Source organism: Ranitomeya imitator, chromosome 10 (genome assembly GCF_032444005.1).
Source record: "Ranitomeya imitator isolate aRanImi1 chromosome 10, aRanImi1.pri, whole genome shotgun sequence".
In the NCBI taxonomy this organism is placed as follows: Eukaryota; Metazoa; Chordata; class Amphibia; order Anura; family Dendrobatidae; genus Ranitomeya; species Ranitomeya imitator.
The window spans coordinates 70,536,006-70,550,871 of NC_091291.1; the positions used below are offsets into that span (position 1 = coordinate 70,536,006).

General features: G+C 49.2%; 1 protein-coding gene across 1 annotated transcript in view; it reads right to left on the reverse strand.

Moving 5' to 3' along the window:
* The window catches only part of LOC138651521 (sacsin-like), a 163,540-nt gene extending 162,566 nt beyond the window's left edge, over positions 1-974 (reverse strand). The window contains exon 1 of the mRNA XM_069741786.1: positions 375-974. The gene's annotated coding sequence lies outside the window, so the exon portion shown is untranslated. The remainder of the gene's footprint in view (positions 1-374) is intronic.
* Between the last annotated feature and the right edge of the window lie 13,892 nt (positions 975-14,866).

Here is a 14,866-nt window from a genome sequence, read left to right on the forward strand (position 1 = left end):
ATCATCATGGTATTAAGCAAACGATAACAATGGCACCTCCTGTTTCAGATGCACTTACAATAGTAATAATAATGTAAACCTGCCATCTACAGCAGTGTCTCAGATCCCACTCCAGTGTGCAGTCTGGGGGTCTCTCCTGTACACGGGGGCAGTCATTCACAGCCCCATTCCCTCTTGTATACATTTATAGAGGCTCCCATGATACTGCGGACTCTGATATATTACAGGTATAATCACAGTGAATATACAGGAATGGGCTAATGGACTTAGAGAACAGTTCTGGCAGATATGGATGTGTGCTGTGTGTGCAATGTGACAAGAAGGTCTTTAGTTACCGAAGCCCGCTCATCTGTCAGGTGTCGGTGTGCTCTTACCTGCCCTCGGTGACCGTCGCCTCCTCTCTGAGAGGCTCTCCCTCGGTGACCGTCGCCTCCTCTCTGAGAGGCTCTCCCTCGGTGACCGTCGCCTCCTCTCTGAGAGGCTCTCCCACGGTGACCGTCGCCTCCTCTCTGAGAGGCTCTCCCTCGGTGACCGTCGCCTCCTCTGAGAGGCTCTCCCACGGTGACCGTCGCCTCCTCTCTGAGAGGCTCGCCCTCGGTGACCGTCGCCTCCTCTCTGAGAGTCTCTCCCTCGGTGACCGTCGCCTCCTCTCTGAGATGCTCTCCCTCGGTGACCGTCGCCTCCTCTCTGAGAGGCTCTCCCTCGGTGACCGTCGCCTCCTCTGAGAGGCTCTCCCTCGGTGACCGTCGCCTCCTCTCTGAGATGCTCTCCCTCGGTGACCGTCGCCTCCTCTGAGAGGCTCTCCCTCGGTGACCGTCGCCTCCTCTGAGAGGCTCTCCCTCGGTGACCGTCGCCTCCTCTCTGAGATGCTCTCCCTCGGTGACCGTCGCCTCCTCTCTGAGATGCTCTCCCTCGGTGACCGTCGCCTCCTCTGAGATGCTCGCCCTCTGCACTCAGCTTTTATAGGACGTTCTGGTTTCAGATTAGCAAAAAACGAAACTAAAATAGGTTTCATTTCTGTCGTTTTCCCTGCAAAGTTTTCCCTAAAGGGGCGGGCGCTTATTATATCATGTGTTGGGACCTGGCTGTGCAGCACTTGTTGCTTTCTACGTTTCCATGTTCTCTTCACTTCTCCTGCAGCTCCTGCTCTAATAATGACAGAAGATGGAGCTTGTGACAGGAACCGTCCATCAGCATCATGTGCTTGAGGAACAGCTTTCCCTTCTGCAGAGACGGAGTTATCCCTGTGTTATCTGTAGTGTAATATAGGTTTGGAAATTATATAATCTGCAGTGCTATGTAACACCTCAGATAACACAGTGATAACTATGAGTACAGATAATGTAGCAGATGTCACCTGCAGTCCTATGTAACACCTCAGATAACAGTGATAACTGTGAGTACAGATAATGTAGCAGATTTCACCTGCAGTCCTATGTAACACCTCAGATAACAGTGATAACTGTGAGTACAGATAATGTAGCTGATGTCACCTGCAGTCCTATGTAACACCTCAGATAACAGTGATAACTGTGAGTACAGATAATGAAGCAGATTTCATCTGCAGTCCTATGTAACACCTCAGATAACAGTGATAACTATGAGTACAGATAATGTAGCAGATGTCACCTGCAGTCCTATGTAACACCTCAGATAACAGTGATAACTGTGAGTACAGATAATGTAGCAGATTTCACCTGCAGTCCTATGTAACACCTCAGATAACAGTGATAACTGTGAGTACAGATAATGTAGCTGATGTCACCTGCAGTCCTATGTAACACCTCAGATAACAGTGATAACTGTGAGTACAGATAATGAAGCAGATTTCACCTGCAGTCCTATGTAACACCTCAGATAACAGTGATAACTATGAGTACAGATAATGAAGCAGATTTCATCTGCAGTCCTATGTAACACCTCAGATAACACAGTGATAACTGTGAGTACAGATAATGTAGCAGATGTCACCTGCAGTCCTATGTAACACCTCAGATAACAGTGATAACTGTGAGTACAGATAATGTAGCAGATTTCACCTGCAGTCCTATGTAACACCTCAGATAACAGTGATAACTGTGAGTACAGATAATGTAGCTGATGTCACCTGCAGTCCTATGTAACACCTCAGATAACAGTGATAACTGTGAGTACAGATAATGAAGCAGATTTCACCTGCAGTCCTATGTAACACCTCAGATAACAGTGATAACTATGAGTACAGATAATGTAGCAGATGTCACCTGCAGTCCTATGTAACACCTCAGATAACAGTGATAACTGTGAGTACAGATAATGAAGCAGATTTCATCTGCAGTCCTATGTAACACCTCAGATAACAGTGATAACTGTGAGTACAGATAATGTAGCAGATGTCACCTGCAGTCCTATGTAACACCTCAGATAACAGTGATAACTGTGAGTACAGATAACGTAGCAGATTTCACCTGCAGTCCTATGTAACACCTCAGATAACACAGTGATAACTGTGAGTACAGATAATGTAGCTGATGTCACCTGCAGTCCTATGTAACACCTCAGATAACAGTGATAACTATGAGTACAGATAATGTAGCAGATTTCATCTGCAGTCCTATGTAACACCTCAGATAACAGTGATAACTGGGAGTACAGATAATGTAGCAGATGTCACCTGCAGTCCTATGTAACACCTCAGATAACAGTGATAACTATGAGTACAGATAATGTAGCAGATGTCACCTGCAGTCCTATGTAACACCTCAGATAACAGTGATAACTGTGAGTACAGATAATGTAGCAGATGTCACCTGCAGTCCTATGTAACACCTCAGATAACACAGTGATAACTGGGAGTACAGATAATGTAGCAGATGTCACCTGCAGTCCTATGTAGCACCTCAGATAACAGTGATTACTCTCTGAGCACAGATAATGTAATGCCGCCAGGCTTGTTCTGGCCCATCAGGTATCGGGGGAATCCCTTGGTGGGCCCCTTGTGCAGATCTGGGCCCCCAATCCCACTGTATGGACAGCACTTGGCATAATTCACTTGATTCACTCCGTACAGAAAAAAACTCCATATTCTCATTCAACACACTACCCAGTTTATTAATATATATGGATATAGGTAAATTTGTGAATGTGTGCAGCGCCCCAGAGTCCTGGTCGTTGCAGTAATGTCGCTCTGCCACTAAGGGGAGTGATGTTATGTCTGATGGCACTAAAGGAGTTCACCTGACCAAGTATCACAAGCACACATTACACTTCACACTCCGGCCACCAGGGGAAGCAAAAGGCACTATGTATTAGGCCACTCCTCACACTGGTAAAACTGGGGGTTGGATAGGAAGTCGGATAGGAAGTTAGGACAGAACGCAGCCTGGGAGAGCTCCAGGGAGGACCTGTCAGGGGTGGGTTTCTGGCAGGTACCTAGCAGAAAGGACAGAACGAGACGGAGCCGCGCCTGCACTACCTTGCGGCGGCATCCTAAGAAAGGACACGAAGCGAAGGATATTGTGGAGAAGTGAGAAACGAAATCACAGCACAAAGGAGAGCCAGTAGGATTCATGCCCCGAGATCGGCAACATCCTACTGAGGCGGCAACATCCTACTGAGGCGCGTAGCCGGTGGCCAGAACGCCGAGGAAGTAACTGACTTCAAGCATTACTTCAAACAGAGGCAGGACAGTTGATTATAGGTTGGCTGTCTACCATACATCACCTAAGCAGACATAGGGGGCAAACGTGGAGAGGGGCGTCTCTAGGGTCCCAGAATAGCTCTGAGCCTACCCGTCAAACGGGTGCGTCCTAGCCAGATAAACTTGGGGGACAGAGAGAGAGAGAGAGAAAGAACGAATACGAAAGTTGTGAGGACTATCCCGAATGCTCAGCAGGGAAGAACTACAACACACAGGCGCTAGTTGGTAGGCACTGATTTCCACCTGCAAAGGGAACTCTGGATGTGCCTTCGGACCGGCCGGTCTCAGACAGCCCTGTTAGCAGTGCTCTGGATTGCGGATCCCGAAGTCTTCAGTAAAAGGTAAAGAGACTGCAACCCTGTGTCCTCGTTATTAACCGCGCCTTACATCATTGCCACTTACACTACTGGGAAGCCCTGGGGATATACTTCACCTGTGGGAAGGTATTCCATCTAGCTGCCATAACACCACCCCAGTGGACCCCTTAGCAGCATCTGTCACCCTGACCGAATACCACAGGTGGCGTCACGAAACCTTGGCCGACTTTCATCACCCTTTCATTGGACGCCCCTTAGCAGGGTCACGGACCGGGTCCAGCCACCGTGACAACCCTAGAGCCTGACAGAGAGGATCGGTACCGAGTAACCCGCGGCCCTGCGTCTGGGGGTGCTTCATGTGTAGTGTAATATTTGTATACAGGTGAAAAATGGGCCCCTCAAAGTCAATGTTACTGGTGGGCCCTTAGCAGGGCCTGCTTCAGCACTCGGCGTACCAGGGCAAGTGTCGGGGCCCTGGCGAGACAGGGGGGCCCATTCAGGGACGGCTCTAGGGGCAGGCAGCTGCCTAGGGCCCCCGCTCCCCCAGGGGCCCTCAGCTAGTGGCACATCACGCAGCCGCTATGGGGCCTCTGTGAGGCAGGGGGGCCGCCTGTCGCCAACGCCAACTCCCCAGCCGCCGCATTGAACTATACCGGCGTCTGCTGGTAAAGTTCAAAGCAAATGATGGAGGAGAGAGCATCACCTGATGCTCCCTCTCCCATCATTCCCCATTCTGCCTTGGACACTGCCGCTGCGGGTGCGCGATGACGTCATTGCGCACTCGCTGTGTGCCAGGCAGTGCGGCGGCAGCCACCGAGACTAGAGGAGGGAGCAGCGCGGGCACGTTGAGAGGTGAGGAGTGTTGTTTTTTTTGTAACTATAACAGTGAGTGCTGGACTATGGGGCCATTTTTGGGGGGAGGGGGGCTGTGCTGTATACTACATGTCTGTGCTATATACTACATGGGCCATGTTATATACTACGTGGGCTGTGCTATATACTACATGGCTGTTCTATATACTACGTGGGCCATGTTATTTACTATATGGCTGTGCTATATACTATATGGGCTGTTATATGCTACGTGGGTTGTGCTGTATACTACATGGCTGTTCTATATACTACGTGGGCCGTGTTATATACTATGTGACTGTGCTATATACTATATGGGCTGTTATATGCTACATGGGCTGTGCTATATACTACGTGGGCTGTGTTATATAATATGTGGCTGTGCTATATACTATATAGGTTGTTATATGCTACGTGGGCTGTTATACACTACATGGCTGTGTTATATACTACATGGCTGTGTTATATACTACATGGCTGTGTTATATAAGATCATGAATTGTGGTATGTGTTAAAGGGGGGGGGGCCACTGAAACTCTTTCGCCTGGGGCCCTCAAAAACCTGGAGTCAGCCCTGGCCCTTAGCACCCCAGTCCGACACTGGATGCCACCTGCAGTCCTATGTAACACCTCAAATAACACAGCGAAAACTCTGAGTACAGATAATGTAATAGATGTCACCTGCAGTCCTATGTAACACCACAGATAACAGTGATAACTCTGAGAACAGATAATATAAAAGCAAAGAAAGCGCAACAAAAATGTGCACATCAACCAAGACCACCAATGATAAGTGTTACTCAAAGACTCAGCATGAGGCCGGTTTCACACGTCCTGATATGTCCAGTACAAGAAAAAAAAAACGGTACTGGAGATATTCGTGTCCGTGTGTATACTATGGTTGGCACACATGTGGCAACCGTGTGCCACCAGTGTACCGCATCAGTGCCACATGGACCGTCGCCGGGAAGAAGCGTTACAGTAAGGCTACTTTCACACATCAGGTTTTTTCATTCCAGCTGTTTACGGCTCTATAGAGAAAAACCGGAACCGGTAAAACCGTTTTTTCTCCATTGACTTGTATTAGCGCCGAATGGCCCAGCGCTCCTTCCGTTTTTTTTCCGGATCCGGCAAACATTCGATTCTGGCGTCTGGAAAAAATGTCTACTGTAACGTTTTTTGTCTGCGGCGAAAAAGCCGGAAGTGCCAGATCCGGCCTTTCCGGCTTTTCGCTACAATGCATGTCTATGGACGCCGCATTGCGCCGGATCCGGAAGAAGGCGGATCCGGCGGCCTGATCCGGCTTTTTGAGCTGAGCATGCTCAGAACCTATTGTCCTGCCCCCAGGACACATATATAAAACAATGCCATTGAGGCCCTCACTCATTTCCAGCCATACTGCCAGCCAGAGAGCCCACACCCTGCCAAGAATCTTCCAGACCCTGCCAAAAGACCTAGCCAGCCAGAGAGCGGAGCCAAGCCTGCCAGAGAGCGGAGCCAAACCTGCCAGAGAGCGGAGCCAATCCTGCCAGAGAGCGGAGCCAATCCTGCCAGAGAGCGGAGCCAATCCTGCCAGAAAGTGGACCCAATCATGCCAGAGAGCTGAGCCAAACCTGCCAGAGAGCTGAGCCAAACCTGCCAGAGAGCGGAGCCAATCCTGCCAGAGAGCTGAGCCAAACCTGCCAGAGAGCTGAGCCAAACATGCCAGAGAGCGGAGCCAATCCTGCCAGAGAGCGGAGCCAATCCTGCCAGAAAGTGGACCCAATCATGCCAGAGAGCACCTGCCAGAGAGCTGAGCCAAACATGCCAGAGAGCTGAGCCAAACATGCCAGAGAGTGGAGCCAATCCTGCCAGAGAGCGGAGCCAATCCTGCCAGAAAGTGGACCCAATCATGCCAGAGAGCTGAGCCAAACCTGCCAGAGAGCGGAGCCAATCCTGCCAGAAAGTGGACCCAATCATGCCAGAGAGCGGAGCCAAACCTGCCAGAGAGCTGAGCCAAACATGCCAGAGAGTGGAGCCAATCCTGCCAGAGAGCGGAGCCAATCCTGCCAGAAAGTGGACCCAATCATGCCAGAGAGCGGAGCCAAACCTGCCAGAGAGCTGAGCCAAACATGCCAGAGAGCGGAGCCAAACCTGCCAGAGAACGGAGCCAATCCTGCCAGAAAGTGGACCCAATCATGCCAGAGAGCGGAGCCAAACCTGCCAGAGAGCTGAGCCAAACATGCCAGAGAGCGGAGCCAAACCTGCCAGAGAGCGGAGCCAATCCTGCCAGAAAGGGGACCCAATCATGCCAGAGAGCTGAGCCAAACCTGCCAGAGAGCTGAGCCAAACATGCCAGAGAGCTGAGCCAAACATGCCAGAGAGCGGAGCCAAACCTGCCAGAGAGCGGAGCCAATCCTGCCAGAAAGTGGACCCAATCATGCCAGAGAGCGGAGCCAAACCTGCCAGAGAGCTGAGCCAAACATGCCAGAGAGCGGAGCCAAACCTGCCAGAGAGCGGAGCCAATCCTGCCAGAAAGGGGACCCAATCATGCCAGAGAGCTGAGCCAAACCTGCCAGAGAGCGGAGCCAAGCCTGCCAGAGAGCGGAGCCAAACATGCCAGAGAGCGGAGCCAAGCCTGCCAGAGAGCGGAGCCAATCCTGCCAGAAAGTGGACCCAATCATGCCAGAGAGCGGAGCCAAACCTGCCAGAGAGCGGAGCCAATCCTGCCAGAAAGTGGACCCAATCATGCCAGAGAGCGGAGCCAAACCTGCCAGAGAGCTGAGCCAAACCTGCCAGAGAGCGGAGCCAATCCTGCCAGAGAGCGGACCCAATCATGCCAGAGAGCGGAGCCAAACCTGCCAGAGAGCGGAGCCAATCCTGCCAGAAAGTGGACCCAATCATGCCAGAGAGCGGAGCCAAACCTGCCAGAGAGCTGAGCCAAACATGCCAGAGAGCGGAGCCAATCCTGCCAGAAAGTGGACCCAATCATGCCAGAGAGCGGAGCCAAACCTGCCAGAGAGCGGAGCCAATCCTGCCAGAAAGTGGACCCAATCATGCCAGAGAGCGGAGCCAAACCTGCCAGAGAGCTGAGCCAAACATGCCAGAGAGCTGAGCCAAACATGCCAGAGAGCTGAGCCAAACCTGCCAGAGAGCTGAGCCAAACATGCCAGAGAGCGGAGCCAATCCTGCCAGAAAGTGGACCCAATCATGCCAGAGAGCGGAGCCAAACCTGCCAGAGAGCGCAGCCAATCCTGCCAGAAAGTGGACCCAATCATGCCAGAGAGCGGAGCCAAACCTGCCAGAGAGCTGAGCCAAACCTGCCAGAGAGCTGAGCCAAACCTGCCAGAGAGCGGAGCCAATCCTGCCAGAAAGTGGACCCAATCATGCCAGAGAGCGGAGCCAAACCTGCCAGAGAGCTGAGCCAAACATGCCAGAGAGCGGAGCCAATCCTGCCAGAGAGCGGAGCCAATCCTGCCAGAAAGTGGACCCAATCATGCCAGAGAGCGGAGCCAAACCTGCCAGAGAGCGGAGCCAAACCTGCCAGAGAGCTGAGCCAAACATGCCAGAGAGCGGAGCCAAACCTGCCAGAGAGCGGAGCCAATCCTGCCAGAAAGTGGACCCAATCATGCCAGAGAGCGGAGCCAAACCTGCCAGAGAGCGGAGCCAATCCTGCCAGAAAGTGGACCCAATCATGCCAGAGAGCGGAGCCAAACCTGCCAGAGAGCTGAGCCAAACATGCCAGAGAGCTGAGCCAAACCTGCCAGAGAGCTGAGCCAATCCTGCCAGAAAGTGGACCCAATCATGCCAGAGAGCGGAGCCAAACATGCCAGAGAGCTGAGCCAAGCCATGTCTTCTTCTGGGAGCCCTCCCTCCCGTCGGCAGCGCACTGAGGTAAATATATATGCTTTTTTACATAATTTTGCTCTCTCTCTCTCTCGCTCTCTCTCCCTCTCTCTTTGTATGTATGTGTGTGTGTATGTGAGTGTGTATATAGTGTACGTGTGTATGTGTGTCTGTATGTATGTATGTCTGTATGTCGGTCTGTATGTATTGTGAGGCAGTGACCGGTGTCATATGCGAGGGTCGCTATGTGTCCCCCAGGATGTGCTTAGAAGCATATTAGACCGCTTTTATAACCCCAGAGGGTCTCTTTCAATACGTTGTCTTACCTTTTGGGTTACATGGAGCTCCGGCCACATTTCAGAGGCTGATGGACATTGTGTTAGCGCCACATAGAGACTATGCGTCAGCCTATTTGGATGACATAGTCATCTTTAGTACCGACTGGGATACCCATCTGTCCCAGGTACAAGCAGTGCTGGAGTCTCTTAGAGCCGCAGGGTTAACAGCAAACCCAAAGAAATGTGCGATAGGTCTCACGGAAGCCCGGTACTTGGGATACGTGATCGGCCGGGGGGTTATCAAACCTCAAGTGAACAAAATTGAGGCCATTCAAAACTGGCCCAAGCCCTTAAGTTCCAAAGAAGTGAGGGCATTCCTTGGCATCATTGGGTATTACCGTCGGTTTATACCCAATTTTGCTGGTAAATCGGCTTCCCTAACGGACCTGTTAAAAGGGAAGAAAACGGTGATGGTCAAGTGGAATCCTCAAGCAGAGGAAGCGTTCCAGTCTCTGAAGTCGGCGTTGTGTGGACAGCCGGTCCTCATCAGCCCCGACTTCAAGAAAACCTTTATTGTGCAAACCGATGCCTCAGAGGTAGGCTTAGGAGCCGTGCTGTCGCAAGAGGTGAACGGGGATGAGCATCCAGTCACCTATTTAAGCAGGAAACTGACCCCAGCAGAGAAAAATTATAGCGTAGTGGAGAAGGAGTGCTTGGCGATCAAATGGGCCTTGGAGTCCCTACGCTACTATTTGCTCGGGCGTCAGTTTCGGTTGGTAACAGACCATTCACCCCTTGTCTGGATGAGAAATGCAAAAGAAAGGAATGCCCGAGTCACCAGATGGTTCTTGTCCCTACAAAATTTCAGCTTCTCTGTGGAACATCGGGCTGGGAAATCACAGGGAAATGCAGATGCCCTGTCACGGGCACCATGTATGCTGACAAATGTTCAACCCCACAAGTCTGAACAGAGGGGGGGGGATGTGAGGCAGTGACCAGTGTCATATGCGAGGGTCGCTATGTGTCCATCAGGATGTGCTTAGAAGCATATTAGATCCGCTGGAGTGCCCTGTGCTCACAGCAGGTTGCCTGTGAGACACAGGGAAGAATAAAAGTAAGTGTGAACTGGGTCAAGTTATTTGTCCCAGAATTTATTCAGGAAAACCTGGTATGGGCTTTTATTTTGAAACGGACTGCAGGATGGTAGTGGGGCCGGTCCGTTTCCTCCAGCCCAGATCTCATAGTGGCCCATGGCCATAGAATCTGGAGGATAGAAAAAAAAACCCCAGCAAGAGAGTTTGGGGTGTGTCAGTCTGGTCTGGGAGTCAGACCTTGCAGGTGGCTTGTGCAAAGCTCCTTCCGTGTGGAGAAACACGGGCCAGGCAGAGCCTGAAAAGCCAGACACCCCAGCGTACACGGGGGTGTAATACGCTCACGGCAGCAGACTATGGACTGTTGTTATTTCTTTTCCCGGCTGCATACTGAAGGACTTATTTGCTTTCTTTTCCGGTTTGTGAGTATGCTATGTAATAAACAAGACTTTGTTTGAACTTTATATGGGTCACTGCCTATTCACTGCACAGCAAGGACATCGCTACATCACAGTATGTATGTATGTGTGTCTGTATATGTGTGTGTGTATATATGTAATGTATTACGCCATCTCGGACTGGGTAGCGGTTAGCAGTGGGTTACCACAGGGGTCAGTATTGGGCCCTCTTCTTTTTAACATATTTATTAATGACCTTGTAGGGGGCATTCAGAGTAGAATTTCAATATTTGCAGATGACACTAAACTCTGCAGGGTAATCAATACAGAGGAGGACAATTTTATATTACAGGATGATTTATGCAAACTAGAAGCTTGGGCTGATAAATGGCAAATGAGCTTTAATGGGGATAAATGTAAGGCCATGCACTTGGGTAGAAGAAATAAGATGTATAATTATGTGCTTAATTCTAAAACTCTGGGCAAAACCGTCAATGAAAAAGACCTAGGTGTATGGGTGGATGACAAACTCATATTCAGGGGCCAGTGTCAGGCAGTTGCTACAAAGGCAAATAAAATAATGGGATGCATTAAAAGAGGCATAGATGCTCATGAGGAGAACATAATTTTACCTCTATACAAGTCACTAGTTCGACCACACTTAGAATACTGTGCACAGTTCTGGTCTCCGGTGTATAAGAAAGACATAGCTGAACTGGAGCGGGTGCAGAGAAGAGCGACCAAGGTTATTAGAGGACTGGGGGGTCAGCAATATCAAGATAGGTTATTACACTTGGGGCTATTTAGTTTGGAAAAACGAAGACTAAGGGGTGATCTTATGTTAATGTATAAATATATGAGGGGACAGTACAAAGACCTTTCTGATGATCTTTTTAATCATAGACCTGAAACAGGGACAAGGGGGCATCCTCTGCGTTTGGAGGAAAAAAGGTTTAAGCATAATAACAGACGCGGATTCTTTACTGTAAGAGCAGTGAGACTATGGAACTCTCTGCCGTATGATGTTGTAATGAGTGATTCATTACTTAAATTTAAGAGGGGGCTGGATACATTTCTGGAAAAGTATAATGTTACAGGGTATATACACTAGATTCCTTGATAGGGCGTTGATCCAGGGAACTAGTCTGATTGCCGTATGTGGAGTCGGGAAGGAATTTTTTTCCCCAAGGTGGAGCTTACTCTTTGCCACATGGGTTTTTTTGCCTTCCTCTGGATCAACATGTTAGGGCCAGTTAGGTTGGGCTATGGGTTGAACTAGATGGACTTAAAGTCTTCCTTCAACCTTAATAACTATGTAACTATCTTTCTTTTTTGTAGGAAGCTGCTGCCGCAGCACAGGAGGTGCTCCCAGAAGAAGAGCAAAGGAGTGGAGAAATACCTGGAGCGGAATCACAATTGGTATGTATATTTCATTTACCACAGAACCACAACCTCACACTAGACCCAACACATAACAACACATGATACTTACAGAAAGAACGCAGCACACAACACATACACATACAAAACATAAACACATTCAAAATGATCATTATAGATATCACACAGCACACAACACATAAAAAGGCTACATACAAGCAAATAATGTTATTTTTCTTCTAGAGTTCGGATTCTGGTGCTCTATCCAGAGGTCCTCCCAGTGGCTCCCAGGGTCGTCGGCGTCAGAGTCACGGCGGCCATCATCATGTAAGCATATATGTACTTTTTTTTTTTTGTGGATTTTTCTTAATGTTTACAATCTAATTTTTTTTTTCCTTTTTTATAACAGGCTTCACAGCGTGCTCCTTATACGGATGGTGAGGAGGTCGGACTCGATATTGACCTCCTCATCGAGCTGATCCGAGACAGGGAGCCGCTGTGGAACATGGGTGACCGCCGCCATGCTGATATCACAGTGACCCGGTGACTCTGGGAGCAAGTCTGCCAAGAGCTTATAGAGAAGTGGGAGGACCTCGATGTTCGGGCCCAGAATCAAGAACGTAAGTATACTCAGTTCAGTTTTCTTGATGCATTCTAAGTATTGTTTCTAACCAATTTGTGTTTCTCCTTTTTTAACAGATGAGAGGATTGTGGAACGGTGGCGGTCGATCAGGGATCGCTTACAGAAGGAGTTCAACAAAGAGATGCGGGCCCCGAGTGGTTCTGGAGGATGCAGGAGCAGATACAAATATGCCGAAGCCCTGTCGTTCCTCAGGACACTGATGGTGAGCCGAAGGTAAATATTACCCACCACATGTAATAACCAATGTTTAACATGTCTAACCCTCTTTTGCTCTTTCAGCCAGGGCCATGCAATATCAGTATATTAATTGTTTGTTTTTCTCTTTTGTTCCACAGAACCGTCGGGAGCACTCGGGAGCCTGCAGCAGAGTTGAACTCAGGAGGACGTCACCGAGGGACACTTGGACAGTCCCGAACCCTCTACACCTTCTCACTCTGCACCTTCCCAGCCTTCCCACATATCGGATCCCTCTGTCCCATCCGCGAGCGCTGGAGCATCCTGGCCGGTTCCATTGCATGTATCTGCTGGTGAGGATATAGCGTTTCCTGTACCCTACCCCTCTGCTGCTGCCACCTCTAGTACACCTGTAGCTTCGGGGCGACAGCGGCAGAGGGGTCAGGTACAGAGCTATGCACCCGAGTTCTTACACCTGAACGCATCCTTTCAGAACTGTCTCAAAGTTTTGTCTGAGCAAATGGCTGCAGGTTTCAATTTAATAAATAAACGTATACTCGAGTTGCATACACTTCTGTTTTCAATTCGTTCAGAGGCAAGACTGTCACCTAACAACACTTTTTCCAGTCGGTACTCGAGCAAATGGAGACGCTACCTGCTTCTCAGCAGTTGCAAGTAATGGAATCCTGCCAGTCTACTCTAGCACTCATTGCCTCTAAAGCCGAGACTCTTGCCACCCATCCTGCACCTGCCTCCCCTTCCTCCACTGTCCATCACTACAGCCACTACCAACCTCCTGACCCATACCCCCAACCTGCCTGTGCCCCATCACACCAACCTCACCATCACCCACATCGAGCCCGTGCCCCGTCCTACCAGCCAGACTACTAGCGTCCTGCCCGTGCCCCTTCCCACCATTCTGACCAATATTATGATCCCGACCCAAACCACTTTTCATCTACTTCATCTGCGCCTCCTCTCCCTGCCCACTACCAACAGCCTCTTTCACCTCCTTCCCAACCATCACTGCTTCTGCCTCCCAATCCTCCAAAAACATCACCTACACCCCTCCATCCCACCAAATTCCTAACCCCAATCCCGCTTTCCTGTCCACCCGCTCAATTGCCTTCTCCACCCCTTCACCACTACCTATTGATCCTTCCCCACCACCAACACATTCCTCTCTCCACACTTCCACTGTCGAAGTGTCCCTATCTGACAGCCCCTCCAGCAATATCTCCACCCCGACTTATTCCAACCTTTAGTTTTTTTCAGTGTTTTTATGTTTTGTTAAAAAAAATGTAATAAAATTGTGTTATTTACAGCAAAATTGTATTCTATTTGTAAGGTATAGATAACACTTAGGTAAAACAAGGTTTATTGGTTAGAGGTAAAATACTTTGGGTACAACCAAAACAGGTACACAACTTGGGTAAAAGGTAAAATCAAACAGGTACACAACTTGGGTAAAAGGTTAAATACTTTGGGTACTACCCAAACAGGTACACAACTTGGGTAAAAGGTTATATACTTTGGGTACTACCCAAACAGGTACACAACTTGGGTAAAAGGTAAAAAACTTGTTACTAGGTTCAAGACAAATTTTTCAAACTCTCTCATCCTGCCAGTCTATTGTTCCTTCGGGTGAAATAAAATATTCGGCAAATTGATCCCGAATTTGGGAAACAGTCACAGAACTTCTATACGTTATGTTGCTATAATCAGCCAAGGTGGTTTCTTCAGAGTGGTCCTCAATGGAAAGCTGTTCCTTGGATATCACATTATTATGCAGGACAACACATGCGTTCACTACCTGATCCACAGTGTCTGTCTTCAAGTTAATAGATGTCAGTAGAACTTTTCATTTGGTGGTTAAGATCCCAAACGCACACTCCATCATTCTCCGTGCACGTGTGAGTCGGTAGTTAAAATTTTTTTTAGTTTGGTTTAATCCACAGCTGGAGTAGGGTTTCAAAAGATGTTCTGAAAGCTGAAAGGCTTTATCCACAACACAAACAAAAGGCATTGGTGGCTCAGAGGTTTGAGGCAGTGGTCTGGGGGGGGGGGGTAAATTGAAAGGTTTTTCCATACAAATGCCGCCCCATTACAGACAGTTTGAAAACTTGTGAATCATTTGAGCAGCCATACGCCCCTATATCCACCGCTACAAATTTGTAATCCGCATCTGCGATGGCCATCAGAATGATGGAAAAGTACTTTTTTTATAGTT